This window comes from Hydra vulgaris, chromosome 15, assembly GCF_038396675.1.
Source record: "Hydra vulgaris chromosome 15, alternate assembly HydraT2T_AEP".
In the NCBI taxonomy this organism is placed as follows: domain Eukaryota; kingdom Metazoa; phylum Cnidaria; class Hydrozoa; order Anthoathecata; family Hydridae; genus Hydra; species Hydra vulgaris.
The window spans coordinates 35792343-35808325 of NC_088934.1; positions in this window are offsets into that span (position 1 = coordinate 35792343).

Consider the following 15983-nt stretch of genomic DNA (forward strand, 5'->3'; position numbering starts at 1 on the left):
ATTAAGTGTCGTGTCTTCAAGAGGTAAACTAAATTATTTATATCACTGATGACACTTGCCATAGGGTTGTGCTCCAGCAGTTCATATGTTACATGGTCCTCCAGCAGGTCCTGTATTTTTCTTTCATATTCTTCCCTATCCATAATACATATCCACCCTCCGTTGTCAGTTTCCTTTATAACGATATTCCAATTTTTCTCCAAATGTTTGATTGCCCTTAGTCCACTCTGGCCCAGATTTGGTCTATCTTGCTCTGTCCTGTCATTTAAGATTTGTTTCACCTTTGTCTCAAGGATCTTGAAATAACGTTTGATCTTCCGATTTTCTGATTGTGGTGGGGGAGGGGGTCCAGAAAAGGTTCAGCTCCCTCAATTTAACATCCATTTTGTATTTTTTGGATGATAATATTCATTCTTCCTCAGGAGTCGATTGTGGCGTGATAATGAATTGTAGTTCCATGTAGATGGCGTTGATTTCTGTATTGGACAGTGTTTGTTGATACAAGTTGATTATTGCTTTATCTTTAAGTTGTTGTCTCAACCTGAGTTTCTCTTTTTTCAGTAGATGTTTGTACCTCTTGTTTAATGCAGCATGCCAATTTGGCATAAATAGGCTTTTCATGGAGAATGGCGTAATTGACTTCCTTTTCTCGTTGGTATAATACATTATATTGTTGTCAATGCTGTTGTTGATAATGTTGTTCGATTTCTAAAGAAATGTAGCCATCAGAAAAGTGTTTAGGTATGTGTACAACTAATTATTAGAAGTGGAAATATTGAAAACCTATGTGTCACTTCTGATATTATGATGCTGGCAGAAGATATCTAGCCCATAAGAGTTTGTCGTTTTATTTACGACTTCTTCACAGTCATCTCACCTAAGAGGTTCCACTCTTAATATCATGATTCTATGTTGTGAAATCTAACCAATAGGAATTTATTGCTTTATTTTAGACTTCTCCGTAAAAATATATTCTGTGAGATTTCACTTTCATACCATGATGAATTGGTTAAAAAATCTAGCCATTAGGAATTTATTGTTTTGTTCACCATTATTCTATTGCAATATAGCCTGAGAGACTTTTGTTTCTTTACATTAAGATATTGCGTTAAAACGTCTAACCAATAAGAATTTGTCGTTCCATTGCAGAAATGCCCCACTTGATGTCATGATCTTGGGTTAGGAAATCTAGTCCACCAGATTTTGTCGTTTTTATTTAAGACTTCTCCTCTGCAACCCAGTTTCAAAACTATCATTTTTACTTTTAACACTATGATTTTGGGTTAAGAAATCTACCCAATTGGAATTTGTCGTTTTGTTTCTAGTTATTCCAATGCAATCTAGCCTGAAAGATTTAACTTTTGACATTGTGATTTTGCGTTGAAAAGTCTGACCAGTAGGATTTTGTCATTTTGTTCAAAAATTACCCCACTTGACATCATGATCATGGATTAAGGAATCTAGCCAACTGGAATTTGTCGTTTTAATTAAGACTTTCCCTGGTAACCTTGACTAAAAATTATCCTTTTATACTTTTAGTACTATGATTCTGGGTTAAGAAATCAATCTAATTGGAATTGCTCGTTTTGTTTATAGTTATTCTATTTTGATCTTACCCGAAAGAAATAACTTTTGACAATTTGATTTTGTGTTAATAAGCCTAACCAGTAGAAATTTGTTGTTTTACTCAAGAATAGCCCTCATTGACATCATAATCCCTATTGACATCATAATCTTTATTGAAGTCCTTATTGACATCATAATCCTAATCATAGTCTTTATTGACATCATAATCTTGGGTTAAGGAATCTAGACAACTGGAATTTGTCATTTTGTTCATCATTATTCTATAGCGATCTGCCTTGAGAAATTTAACTGCTGACATTGTGATTTTGCGTTAAAAACTCCAATCTTGGGTTAAGGAATCTAACCAACTTGAATTTGTCGTTTTTATCAAGACTTCTCCCCTGCTGACCTTGCCTAAAAATCATCATTTTTACTTGTAGTACCATGATTCTGGGTTAAGAAATCTGCCTAATTGGAATCGTTCGTTTTGTTTATAGACATTCTATTGTGATCTTGCCCGAAAGAACTAACTTTTCACACTAGGATTTTGTTTTAAAAAATCTAACCAGTAGTAATTTGTCGTTTTACTCAAGAATCGTCCCTCTTGACATCATAATCTTGGGTTAAGGAATAGAGCCAACTGGAATTTGTCGTTTTGTTCATCATTATTCTATAGCAATCTGGTCTAAGAGATTTAGCTTCTGACATTGTGATTTTGCGTTAAGAAGTCTAATTTTGGGTTAGGGAATCTAGCCCAACGGAATTTGTCATATTTATTTGAGACTTCTTATTGGTACCCTTGCCTCAAATTTATCATTTTCAGTTTTAACACCATGATTTTGGGTTAAAAAATCTAGACAATTGGAATTTGTCGCTATGTTTGTAGTTAATTCATTGTAATCTAGCCTAAAGATTTCACAATTGACATTGTGATTTTGAGGTGAAAAATCTAACCACTATGAATTTGTCGTTTTGTTCAAGAATCAACCCTCTTGACATCATGATCTTGTGTTAAGGAATCTAGCCAACTGGAATTTGTCGTTTTAATTAAGACCTTAACCTTGCCTAAAAATTTTACTTTATACTTTTAGTAATATGGTTCTGGGTTAAAAAATCTACCTAATTGGAATTGTTCGTTTTGTTTATAGTTTTTCTATTGTTATCTTACCCAAAAGAATTAACTTTTGACAATTTGATTTTGTGTTAAAAAGTCTAACAAGTTGAAATTTGTCTTTTTATTCAAAAACCGCCCCTCTTGAAACCATGACTTTGAAGTAACAAATTTAGCCGACTGGAGTTTGTCGTTTTGTTCATCATTATACTATAGTGATCATGCCAGAGAAAGATAACTGCTGACATTTTGATTTTGCGTTAAAAACTCCAATCTTGGGTTAAGGAATCTAGACTATCGGAATTTGTTGTTTTTATTTTAGACCTCTCCTTGATAACCTTGCCTTAAAATTATCATTTTTACTTGTAGTACCATGTTTCTCAGTTAAGAAATTTACCTAACTAGAATTGTTTGTTTTGTTTATCGTCATTCTATTGTGATCTTGCCCGACAGAAATAACTTTTGAAAATGTGATTTTGTGTTAAAAAGTCTAACCAGTAGAACTTTTTACTCAAATATTGACCCTCTTGACATCATGATCTTGTGTTAAGGAATCTAGCCAACTGGAATTTGTCGTTTTGTTTATCATTATCACATAGCGATCTGTTTTGAGAAATATAACTGCTAACTGGAAATGTTGTTTTGTTCATCACTTTTCTATTGCAATCTGGTCTGTGAGAATTAGCTTCTGACATTGTGACTTTGCGGTAAAAAGTCTAACCTTTGGTCAGGGAATCTATCCTAATGGAATTTTTTTTTTGTTTGAGATTTTTTCTTTGTACCTTTTTCTTAAAATTATCATTTTTTTCTTAACACCGTGATTTTTTTTTAAGTAATTCAGCCAATTGGAGTTTTTCGTTATGTTTCTAATTATTCCATTGTGATGAAGCCTGAAAGATTTCACTATTGACATTCTGATTTTGCGTTAAAATGTCTAACCTGTTGGAATTTGTTGTTTTATTCAAGCCCCACCCCTCTTAACATTATAATATTGGGTTTAGAGATCTAGTCTATTAGATTTTGCCGCTTTATTTAAGACCTCACCGTTAATATCTTGCTATAACTTTAACTTCTAAATATAACTTTTGAAGTCGTTGTATTGCGTTAAGAAGACCAAACTCTAGGAATAAACCGTTTCATAAAACAAAGAAGAAAAAGTGAAAAAGTCTCAATTGAAGATGGGACTTGAACCCCGTAATGTGAAAACTATGTTGGTACACCAATATTCCAAATGAAGATGGTATTGAAGCGGTGAGATACTATCTCCAACAAAATCCCAACCACGAGTTGCCAACCGACCTTCCACCCATCCCACCCATTGCCAACTTCACCCTCATGATCCGTACCATCCTGGAAAATAGCACCTTCCACTTTGGCGAACAATACTTCCACCAAAGATATGGTACAGCCATGGGTTCGAGAATAGCCCCACCATATGCCAACCTTTTCATGGGAATTTTAAACGCAGAAATTATGAACAACTACTCGCGCAAGGTCGCATTCTATAAAAGATTTATTGATGATATCTTTCTCATTTTCAATGTCACGGCGGAAGAATTGGAAAATATTCAGATCTTTATGAATGGTCCACACAACAGCAAAAAATTCACTTGTAAACATTCACCTTGCACAATCGACTTCCTGGATCTGACCATCTCAAAAAATGGCCAAGGGGAATTTTACATACTAAACTATACAGGAAGCCAACGGACACCATGAACCTTTTACATTTTATATCAAACCATCCGAGACACCAGAAACTTGGCCTGATCTATGGACAGACACTGAGATTTGATAGGCTTATTTCACACAATGATGACTTACGAAGAGAACTGGAAGTCCTAGCAAGAACACTCATTATAAAAGGTTACCCATTACCAGTGATTGATTTCCAAATACAAAGGCCCTGAGTCATAGCCAAGAATATCTTTTTAGTAAATCATTACAGTCCATCGAGATATTTGAGGGAACCAAGAAGGGTTGACAAAGAGAATTCCGATCGTCTTACCCAACGACCCCACAGGTAGGAAACTACATAGTGTGATATCAAAACACTGGAACATTTTAGGACATGATCCATTCCTTAGTAGAATACTTTCACAGAAGCCACTCAAGGCCAACACCAACAACAAGTCTCTAAAGGATCGCCTTATCAACACTAGGTTCATACCTATGGTTCATAATCTATGATATCTCAACGGTTTCATTGTAATATATAATGAATAGTTACATTCTAAATATTTTTTATCGATAACATGATATGCATGTAAACATGTGTTTGATTGTTTTTTTTTGAAATTCTCGCGGGCGTTTACTTTTGTTTAAACTATACTTAGACAGTTGTAGGTGAATAGACCCTGAGGTATATTTGTATTCCCCTCTTCTTCTTTCTCCACTATTATGATCTTGAATTTTCTATATGAACATTTAACCGGTTCCATTTTTCTGATACTCACACTATGTCTTACCAGGAGCCACACATAATGACGCCATATCTTAATCAAGCCTCAGAGGAAGGAATGGCAACGCCGTATGGGAATATCATGGTAGAAAGACAACGTATCTACGAGCACATAAATGGACAACATAGCAATTAAATTGGACAACATAGAGTGAAAAATGACACCGGTTTCACCATATTAGGTGTTACTTTTTACACCAGACTGAGCGAAACTACCAACTTCAACTGGCTAGTAACTCTAAAGAAAGTAGAGAAATTTTCTAGGACTACGTACTTTGTCACTTAGGGGAAAGACTATGTTGATAAAAATGCAATGTCAAAAAAAGTGTTTTCAGTCAAACGTGCTGCCCATCCCTGAATAGGTAACTAAACGTCTGCTCAGTGCCATTTTCGAAAATCTGTGGCAAAAGACCAATTTCAAACTGTTAAAGAGAAAGACACTTTTTTATCCGTCAAAACGGTGGTCTCGGAATTTTATCACCAAAGGAACAAAGTCTTGCACTTCGCCTCAAAACACTCTTTCATCTGAAGGAACGCGGAGAGGAGAAATCTCACGATTGTTACTACTTTTCAAAGTATTGGTTGGCAAGTTGACTTATAAAATTAACGAACCAAAAGCAAAACTGGAATTTTTTAAGACAAAATACTTTTCCAAGACACTGGGACAACAAAGACGTCTATTATTTAAACTGTTGTTTTGTAGTATTGGGACGTCTCAGTATTACAAAACAACAATTTAAATAATAGGCAAAACAGCAATTTAAATAATAGGGTTCCTGTTTGACATTTCCCTAAAATCAACAAAAAAATTTTATGTAGGAGTGGCAAAAACCAGTTGTATCATTGTTGAATTATTTCAGAGCTTTTCTGGAATAGTTCAACAAAAACAACAATGTTGTAGATCCAAATTATAAAAAAACTACACCCCACACGCATACGGACCGACATAAAATACCCTCCCTCGATTTTTACACAACACTCTACCTTCTGCAACCTTGCAAGCCAAAAGCGTATGGCAGCAGATCGTTAAAAATAACAAATGCAAAAATTGTGGTAAGATTGAGAACAACATTCATATCTTTGCCTACTGTACTCCTTCTGTTGAAATACGGAGAAATTTTAAGCATGTATATATCTACTTGACATCCAAAAAATTTTTATTACAATAAATTCGATCTTCTCGATTGATACAGCGAGTTTATCCGAGAAAAACCCTTCTTCGCAGTTGCTGTTGACACTCACTCAAACCATCATGAGTGCAATATGGAACAGCGATGCCATCATATGTTTGGGAACACAAATATCAACTCAATGAAGTGATCAGGGTAATAATCAGGAACGTCAAGAATATTTTTACTTTTAAATTTAATTATCAATTTTGTAGAAACACTGCTGACATATTCTGTCAATATTTTTGTATTAAGAACTTTATTTGCCAAGTAGAGAATGGAAATCTGTAACTAAACATTTGAGCCAAATTAAAACAACGGCTCGAAGGAAGATCTGCATGTTCAGTAAAAATTTCCTCTTCCCTGCAAATTTTTTCATGTAATACAACAAAATTATTGTTTTATGTGATTAGGCAATCACTGCCAGCCCTTATTTTATGATATATTATTTAAAGTGTTTGTAACATAAAGTTTTTGTTAAAGTTCTGTAATTTTTTAATTGTTTTAACAAAAATTAGTTTTTTTTTCTAAAAAAAACATCTTTTAACCAATTTTGAATATCCGCTTTTTATAACTTTATCTAAACTCTCAATTTCTTTCCACTTAACGGCTGTAACAAGACATACAAAAAAATATAAAATCAAAAAACACAAAAAAATATAAAGGTATATATATATATAAGCAGGTGTAAAATGTCTATATTGTTAAAGATTTATATTATACTAAACGGAGATAATTTAATAAAATTATAAGTACATATTGTTTTATAAATACAAAAAAAAAATCTAAATTATAAATACAAAAAATCTCTTTATCTTATATATATTATAGTTTTAAATTTTACATTAATAATAAAATTTTATATATCGTAGTTTACTATATTATACATATCTTTATTTTTGTATTTTTATTTGTTATAAATTTGCAATGTTATGTATATTTATCAAATCAGCTGCATTTTCTCTGCGCGTCGGATACGAAGAAATGTGTACATGTTAAAATATGTGGATAACCTGATTTAACTATTAATTATAAAAAAGAAGGCTTAAATTTCGCTCGTAAGTCCACTCTTTATATAAACTCTGGGTTTTTGTTAACTGTTAGGGATTAGTTTTAATTATATTTTGTCATCCAGTTAGTTGCTATACTGATGACTCAGGATAACACAACAAGGTAAACAAAAACATACGATTTTTATATAACATTTTTAAAATATAAATTATAGATTTATTTAAAAATTATATAACGAAAAAAGAGAAGAATTTTCCGATTTACAAAAACTTTTAAAAGCGACTCAATAAAGCAGTGAAACTAACTAAATCAACCAATAACAACAAAACGTTACTTATAGGAAATTATTATTTTTAATTAATATAATCAATAAGTAATTAGTACAGTTTGCTTTTAATAAATTTAATATAAAAATTAATATAACCGGATTCTCAAATATATTCGCAGTATAATTTATGAAAAACAAGCGTTTTTTTAAATTACATAGAAATGCGTGTATAATTTATAAGAGCATTTATAAAATTATATCATTTTTTCAAAAAAAAAATTAATAATAATGAACCGCAAAAATCACATTCTTTTAATTATAGGCGAGTAGGTTGAGTTCAGAGGATATGTCTTCATCTGTAGCAGAAAACGAACTTCCAGGACTTCGAAAAAAGACAAGTAAAAGTATCAAAAAAACGGCATTGCGGGTCGAAGGGCCGTAGGGGAATTGGAGGCTATGGGGATTTGGTATTTTTTATTGTGGGGACTGAGTAATTTGTATTAAAAAAGGAACTTCTTCACTCGTGGCTTTATAATTATGTTCAAATATTAAAAAAATAAAAATAGTTTTGAATGATTAGAGTTACATTTTTCATAAATATCCAATCAAAGTCACGAAAGACAGACATAGAAAATAAAGTCAGGTTTACTAAAATGAATATGTTTAATGAAATTTAGCACGGCTAAAAAAAAAACAAATATTTTTAACTTTTTGTCCATTCATATGTCTTAAATTAAGGGTTGAGAATTTCCCGAAAATTTTGTCATATTGATGTCAAGAAAAAGGAGACTCAAAATGAAATAAAAATTATGTTTGACCTTAAAAAAAGTACTTCTATTGAGGATATTTTGGAAAAATGTAAAGAAGCTCCACTTGCATTGTCTGTAAGTGCAACTGATGTAAGTGAGACTTTTTTTACGCTAGTTCTTTTAAAACACATCCCTTAAAACAAAACAAAAAACCAAAATGGGAGTTTTTTTTGAAATAATATTATATTATCATAGCAATAAAAAATTCATGGGAAACTAGATAATTGTTTTTATTTTTCTATTTTTTTTAGGTGTCCCAAGAAGTCTTTACGGTCTTGTCATAGAGCACCGCAAAAGAGAATTTAATAGGAAACTCAAACCTCCTTCTCAACCGTTGTCGCAAAACTTGCCCAGAGGTGGGGTTTGAACCCCGGATCTTACGTTTTTGAGGCAAGTGCGCTACCACTGCGCCACCGCTGCTCAAAATTTTACTTTTTTTGGCAATTTTCTAAGGTGATTAATAAATTGATCAAAAACTGCATAATTTGACATCAAATTCAAACATTTGACAAATGGCATTGTTTTAAAATTAATCTGACTGAAATTTAATCCAGATTTTGGTGTGACCATAAATTCTATTAAATTTTAAAACAAAACAATGTAGTTTAGAATAGGTTTTGTTTTTACAAAAAACGGATTTAAAGTTACCCCATTGGTTGGGTAACTTTAAATGACTTACTGAATTAATTCTATACAAAATCCTTTTATTTAAATTTTATTTTGAATTTTAGTTATGTAAGATTCAAACTTTAGCCCTTTTATTCATTTTGTTAATTTTCAAATATTGTAAATAGTGAAGGAAGAGCAAGTAAAAATATCTCGAAATTGTTCAAAATAACCCCAGTTTGCAGTATTACGGTATTACCCACAAAACGGTACCGATTCCCTCATAACTGTGGTCAACGTTGAAAACAAACCAAAAATCAATGTTAGATTAACGTTAATTTAGCGTTGATTCAACCAACTTATATACGAGTTTATAAACCTTAAAAAAATAGCTTTTTGCGCCGTGACGTTGATTGTGCTTGCTGGCAGGAATTTATTTTTGTCCATCAGGAAAAATCCCAAAAGTTATCAAAATCTGTAGTATATGGATCAAAGGGATGCTTAGGCTGATTTTATTAAAAATAACTATATCACCAGATATTTCATCAAATCCTAGTACTATCTTTTTAAAAAAAAGCGGAAAACGTTTCTTCAAATTCTTCATGGATAAATTTATTATCGTACATGATAGCTTTAGGTAGTTTTTAAATAAATTAGATGTTAAAATTATTTTATTAGAAAGATTTTGACCAATATTTATTGAATATTTGTTAAATTCTTCCGAGATATGCCTTTTTTAGAATAAGTTAGAGCTGTCGATAATAATTCTTTCTCTAAAAAGAAGTTGCTTTTATTGTTTTTATTTTATATAATATAATATATTCTCTGAGGGCATACTAACATTTAATCAGCGTTTAATTAAAGTTTGCCCAAAATGTTTAAATTTAATTTCGTTTTGATTTAGAACGTAAGTTATTCGAATGTTCCGTTTAAAGCCTACCTAAACGTGTGTTTTATAAATAATAAATAAAACGACCGTTTTATATTACTTTTCTGTATTTAGTATGAGTGTAACACTCGTACTAAATACTGAAAAGTAATAAGAAAACATCTGATTAAGCATTTACGCATTTAAAATTTTAATAGGAATTGTCCAAATAAGTTATTTTAACAAATTGCATAAAACTTAACAAGGTTGACTTATATAAAACATTGTGAATATAATTTTTAATAAAAGCAACCCCATAAAACTATTGTACTAAGTACTAAAAAGTAAGCTAAAACGACCGTAGTCTAAATTTAGACAACGTTAAACTGTTCTTAACTTCGACCTCAAAAAATGTTAGGCGTTGTCTAAATACATATAAAAGAATTTAAAGTCAAAAAAAAATTTTATTTTTTATTTTTGAGTTTGGCAATAATACATAAAAACTCAAAACAATTGATTAATTATCAAAATCAAGATCGTCTTCATGGTGATCCTCGTCATCGTGCTTAAATTGATCAATCCAGCTTCTTCATTTTGAGAATTTAAAAAATGATCATTTAAATGACTCTTTTCAGTTCCACCTATTCGGAAGGGAGCCATTCTAAGATGGGAACCAATGAATGAATGTATTTTCAATACTGTGGACGTACAATCACAATTCATTACACATTCTAAAAACAAATAAATCAATATTAATGGTTACACTAAATTTTGGATTAAGGGTCCAAAGATTTTAGCAAGTGGATGCAAAAAATTAACAGTGGTACAAGAGGAGCCGTGGATAGAGCACCAATAAATTAATAAAATTGCTTAAGTTGTTTCACTACTTTTATATTCTACTAATATTTTTCAAAATATTTAAAAAATTTAATCAGATGACTCTATGCTCTTTGTAAGTCCTATTCATTGTACCATGGGTTTGTATCATATCCTTCAAAAACTATTTTCATAACTTAAATGGTGTTTAAGATTTGAAGTACATTAAAGAATAGAATTGTATTTTGACTTTAATTTTAGTTAAAAAAAAAAAAAATGTCATATTTTACCAACAACAAGTTGATATAAAGCAGTGTCTCTAAAAGCAAGCTTTTAAGAAACTTTAGAAAAAAGTTGTTTCAAGAGATTTATTGAAGTGTCTTTAGTAGATGTTCCCCTTATTTGTGAAAGAAAGTGAAACTACGAATAAATTCATAAAAAATGCTACTTTTTAATAAATATGGAATTCTAGATAAGAATCAAAGTACAAATTCTGTATAGATTCTTTACGCGTCTTAAATAAAGATTTTAAAATCATAGTCAAAATTTAAATGAAAGGATATTGAAATTGAAATAAAAAATATGAGTATTTACTCACTAAATTTGTTTTTATTTGAAAGTATTCTATACTGCTCATCTAAATTTCTATACCCATTCAAGGCCTAAGTAGGTTCAGCAATAACTTCCACATAAACTTTACCACTTTCAATGTGCTCTGAGCTTGGTATACCCACCATTACCATACCACCAACTGCTATTATCAAATCTTTAATTTCGTTTGCCAAATTTGTTAGCTGATAGAGAACTTTTTTCTCAAACTCTGCAAAATGCATTACATTATTCATATGAGAAAAAGATTTTTAAAAAAGCTAATAAAATTTTGGTACACTAACTTAACTAAATTTTTTTTAAATCTGTTTTAAAATGTATGTTGTAAAATATATGCATAAAAATCTTTATGCAATATTTTATCAAAGTCCATATTTCCGAGTTATAAGATCCATAGATAATGGTAAAAGAAAGATTATAGCTTGAGCAACTGCATTGGCCACATCAGGCATAAGACAATAAAATTGAAAAACTTTTAAAATTTGATAACTTACTTGCTTGATCCATTTCTTTGATATGGGGTGCAGTTGCTATACAACTGCTGTTTGTTCAAAAGTTTCTGCTTAGTTTTAAAGGTGGTTGTGGAAATACAAATGGTTTGGCTTCAATATATAAAACCATTACATTACATTAAGTATGCAAAAAGTATTTTAAATAAAAATTCACTTTTAATTAATATAAATAATATATACAACACCAACTTAAGCTAAAAAAAATAAATATTATTTGATTGATCCACAACATTGTCTTTTGATATAGGCGCACTCTGCTTCGATAGTGGAACCCTGGAATTAAATTCTCTAATTAACAGACAAAGGGATTATGAAAGTACTCATGCTTTATCTACAATGCAAATAGTTATAAAATTACATCATGCTGCATAGTCATTTTTAACGAAAATACTACTGAAAATTTGGAAAAAATTTGATTTAAAAAAACTTATAACAGTGGGATTTTTGCGCTGGAACTATAATACTAAATAGGTTCATAGGTCAAAAAATTTTATCGAAAGGTGAAAGTTATGTAAACTAAAAGTATTCGGAAATTTAGAAATCCTACTTGGTTGTTCCATTTTATTCTGTTTTGGTGTAGTAGCCACACTCGATTTGAATATAGGAATCTCAGAGTTTAAACTTCTTATTGACTCAAAAGGTCGGTGTAGAATGGTTTGGGTGCAAAGTAAACAACGATGCAGTTACATTACTTAGTTAAAAATAAAATATTATACAAAACTTTTTTTATTTTAAAGTAAACTGTTTAAAAATAGTATATATGTTTTATGTTTGTTATAATTATTAACAGTATTTAAAGATAAAATGATTGACACAGCTGATCAAATTTAGAATCTTGTGGTACCACATCAACACTTTCTTTATACGATAAACAACTTGGTTGCAATGTTTTGCTACAACTTGCAGGCGGAGGTAGAAATGCAGACTGTTTTACTATATTGTAAATAAATTGCAACTACATTAGATATTGCAACTATTGCAATCTTCGTTGGAGTCTGTAATAGGAATAAGAAAACATCTGCTTATACATTTATGTATTTAAAATTGTAACAGGACATGTCCAAATAAATTATATAAACAAGTTTTATAAAACTTAGCTGGCTTGACTTATACAAAATAGTGCGAATATAAATTGTAATAAAAAAAACTCAAAAAAACTTTTTAAAAGCTCAATTAAAGCTCAAAAAAAAAGTCATACCTGATCTTATATTTATAAGCTTGTAACACCGCCAGTTTTCATCAGGTTCATCTCTATCTTTTATTAACTTAAATGCATACATTTTAGATGGTCATTTTAAAAGGTCAATTAAAAATGAAAAAAAAGTCATACCTGACGTATTTCTTATTTTTATAAGTTTGAAACACCGCCAATTTTTATCAGGTTCATGTCTATCTTTTATTAACTTAAATGCATTCATTTTAGATGTTGGCCACACAACTAGTTTCCTACTCACCCATGTGGAAGGCAAAACAACTTCGTCTCCACAATTTTCTTATAACCAAACAGCTGGGTGATATGACGTTTTGCTAAAAGAAACTCCTCTACAAACTTCTTCTATATATTGATTTTTGTGAGTGTATATATATATATATATATATATATATATATATATGCATTTTTCCCACCCATTCCTTAACTAAACAATATATTAAGAGAGGTTATTATTAGAGGCTACAATACTTTTTTTAAAGATAAACATACATATTTACAACTCTTATGAATTTCATGTTGGTTTTCCTATCAAAGTTAAAGCTATTAAGAAAATATCACAAAAATGATTCTAACACTTTTTAAGATCAATAATTCCAAATACAAATATTAAAAGAATAAAAAGCAATAAATTTTTCTATGCATTTATGCATTTTCTCAAAGCTTGCAGAACACGACGTACAACACCTAAGCAGATTAAATGCATATAGTCGAGTAGGAAAATGTTGATACATTGGTCTAATATTTCATTTAAAGGTGAAGGTCTATGTTGATGGCTTCTAAGAAATTCAAGACTTTTAATACGGTCATCGGTACGGTTTTCAGCATTGAAGCATTCAGTAGAAACAAATGTGGTTCGTTTGTTAGTAGACATACCCAAAACAAGACAACATTCACATGCATGCAGACTGTTATATCCTACAATACTTTTTAAAAAAGCTCATGCTGGAGCATCACGAACAAATAAGTGCAAAATAAATGTGTTATGTTTCCCGTTATGAGTGAAACCATTTTACTTAAGAAATTTAGGTTCTTCAATGAAATCTTTTAAAAGTTCGTTAACAGAGTTTGACTTACTATATCCTTGAAATGAGGCAACAATCGTAGGTGAACCTTAACTAACAGTAAAGAGAGTTACCCAAATCATTTTTTAGAAGATCTATAGGTATACCGTTAACATTCATTTGCAGATTGAGTGAATTGCTGCAAGCGCTGAGACTTATTTCGTTCTGTAAACCTTTTGAAAGGCCAATATGTAAATGTATTTTGCACCACTTATTTCCTGAATTTGTATAGTTGGTGGAGTTTGCATAAAAAAACGACTATCTTTAGGCAGCTGGCATCTATGTTTTCTAAACAAGGTTAATAATCCATTACATCATGAACGTGTCAGTTTGACATTAACAAACTATTGTGCTAGATTGTATTGAAAAAGATCTATTGCCAATGACATCAATATCACAATAATGTTCATTATCTAAGCTGCTATAAGGTGGCAATGTGTTAAAGTTGAATCCCTCAGAATCGCTATTCAACAAATAATCATTGGTATTATCTGATATATCAACGAAATTGCAAAAACTTGCATTAGAAAAGTTTTGTGGTTCTGTTGATGTTTCAGATAATGTGGTCATATTATTTAAAGAGTTTGATAATTCAAGAGATTCCAATTCAAAGCAACTATTTACTCTTTAATAACTTTTCTCTGCTTTTGCAAATACTCTGCTTGTCAAATCATTTGAATGAGCCTAAAGAAGATCCTTTAATGTAAGTATTCAAATACTTGATATTTAAATATAGTTTTATAAATAAGAAAAATAAAAAAATTGTAATTAAATATTCAAATAAAAAAATATTTTTTATTTAAAGGATATGCGTGTTATTGGACAATTTATAATTCAAATATTTATCCATTATACAAATAATTTTTAAAATTTAAACACAAAGAAAGCTTTAGAAAAAATTCTAACAAATTTTATATAGGGTAAAACACCCAGGTTTTGCCATGCAACCTAGTCTTCGCCACTTGATCTTTAAATGAATCTCTTCTCTTTAGTTTTAAAGTGAGGATCTTCAAACTTTTCTCATGTATTAAGCGATCATTGCTCTATAACTGGTAAAAGTTTGACAGTCCTAAATTTTAAATTAACGGCACAAGATTCATTTAAAGATCAAGTTGCGAAGACTAGGTTAGATGGTGAATACTGGGTGTTTTACTCTATATATATTCTGCTATATGGAGAAAAAAAATTATATTTTTATATGAATTGTATTATGCGTCACTTTATTTTGTTTTGTTGAAAAAAAAACACTGCTGAATATTTAAATTATTTATAAATGTTAGTAAATTTAATAATTTACTATACAAGCCCATAGTAAATAAGGTGGCAGCATTTGATCCCCAAATCACTATTATCTAATAAAGTTTGTTTTTTTTCAGAGTTTTATTTCAGTTGTGTTTATAATAACACAAAAACAAGAGTTCACGTTTTGTATTCAATAAATCGATAACTTGTTGAAAAGAAATTTTTAAAAAAAGTCATTATGTGCTTTTAATTCTTGGGCTTGGAGTTGAAACTCTTGTTGGTGGCCTTCTATATTTTCAGAAAATTTATACAAAACCTTATTTAAAAACTTCGTTTAAAAGTAACCGGTCAAATTAAGTTTTACTACATTCAAAACTTTACAATCTAAATTTTAATTGCTATTTGTTTCTGTTGTTAAATGCTATGGAAATAATATATCTTAAGGATTACTCTGGCATGTGGGAATAGAAGTAATAAAGTAAAAAACAAAAAAAGTGGATTATTTTTTGCATGACGTTTTGAAAATGAAGAAAATTTTTACAGGTGACTTTATTAAGAAAAAATAATGCAGTGCTCAGAGTGGTGATTATAAAAACAAAAGCAGTGATTATAAAAACAAAAAATTTTTAACTTAATTTCAATATTATAAATTTTTTATTCT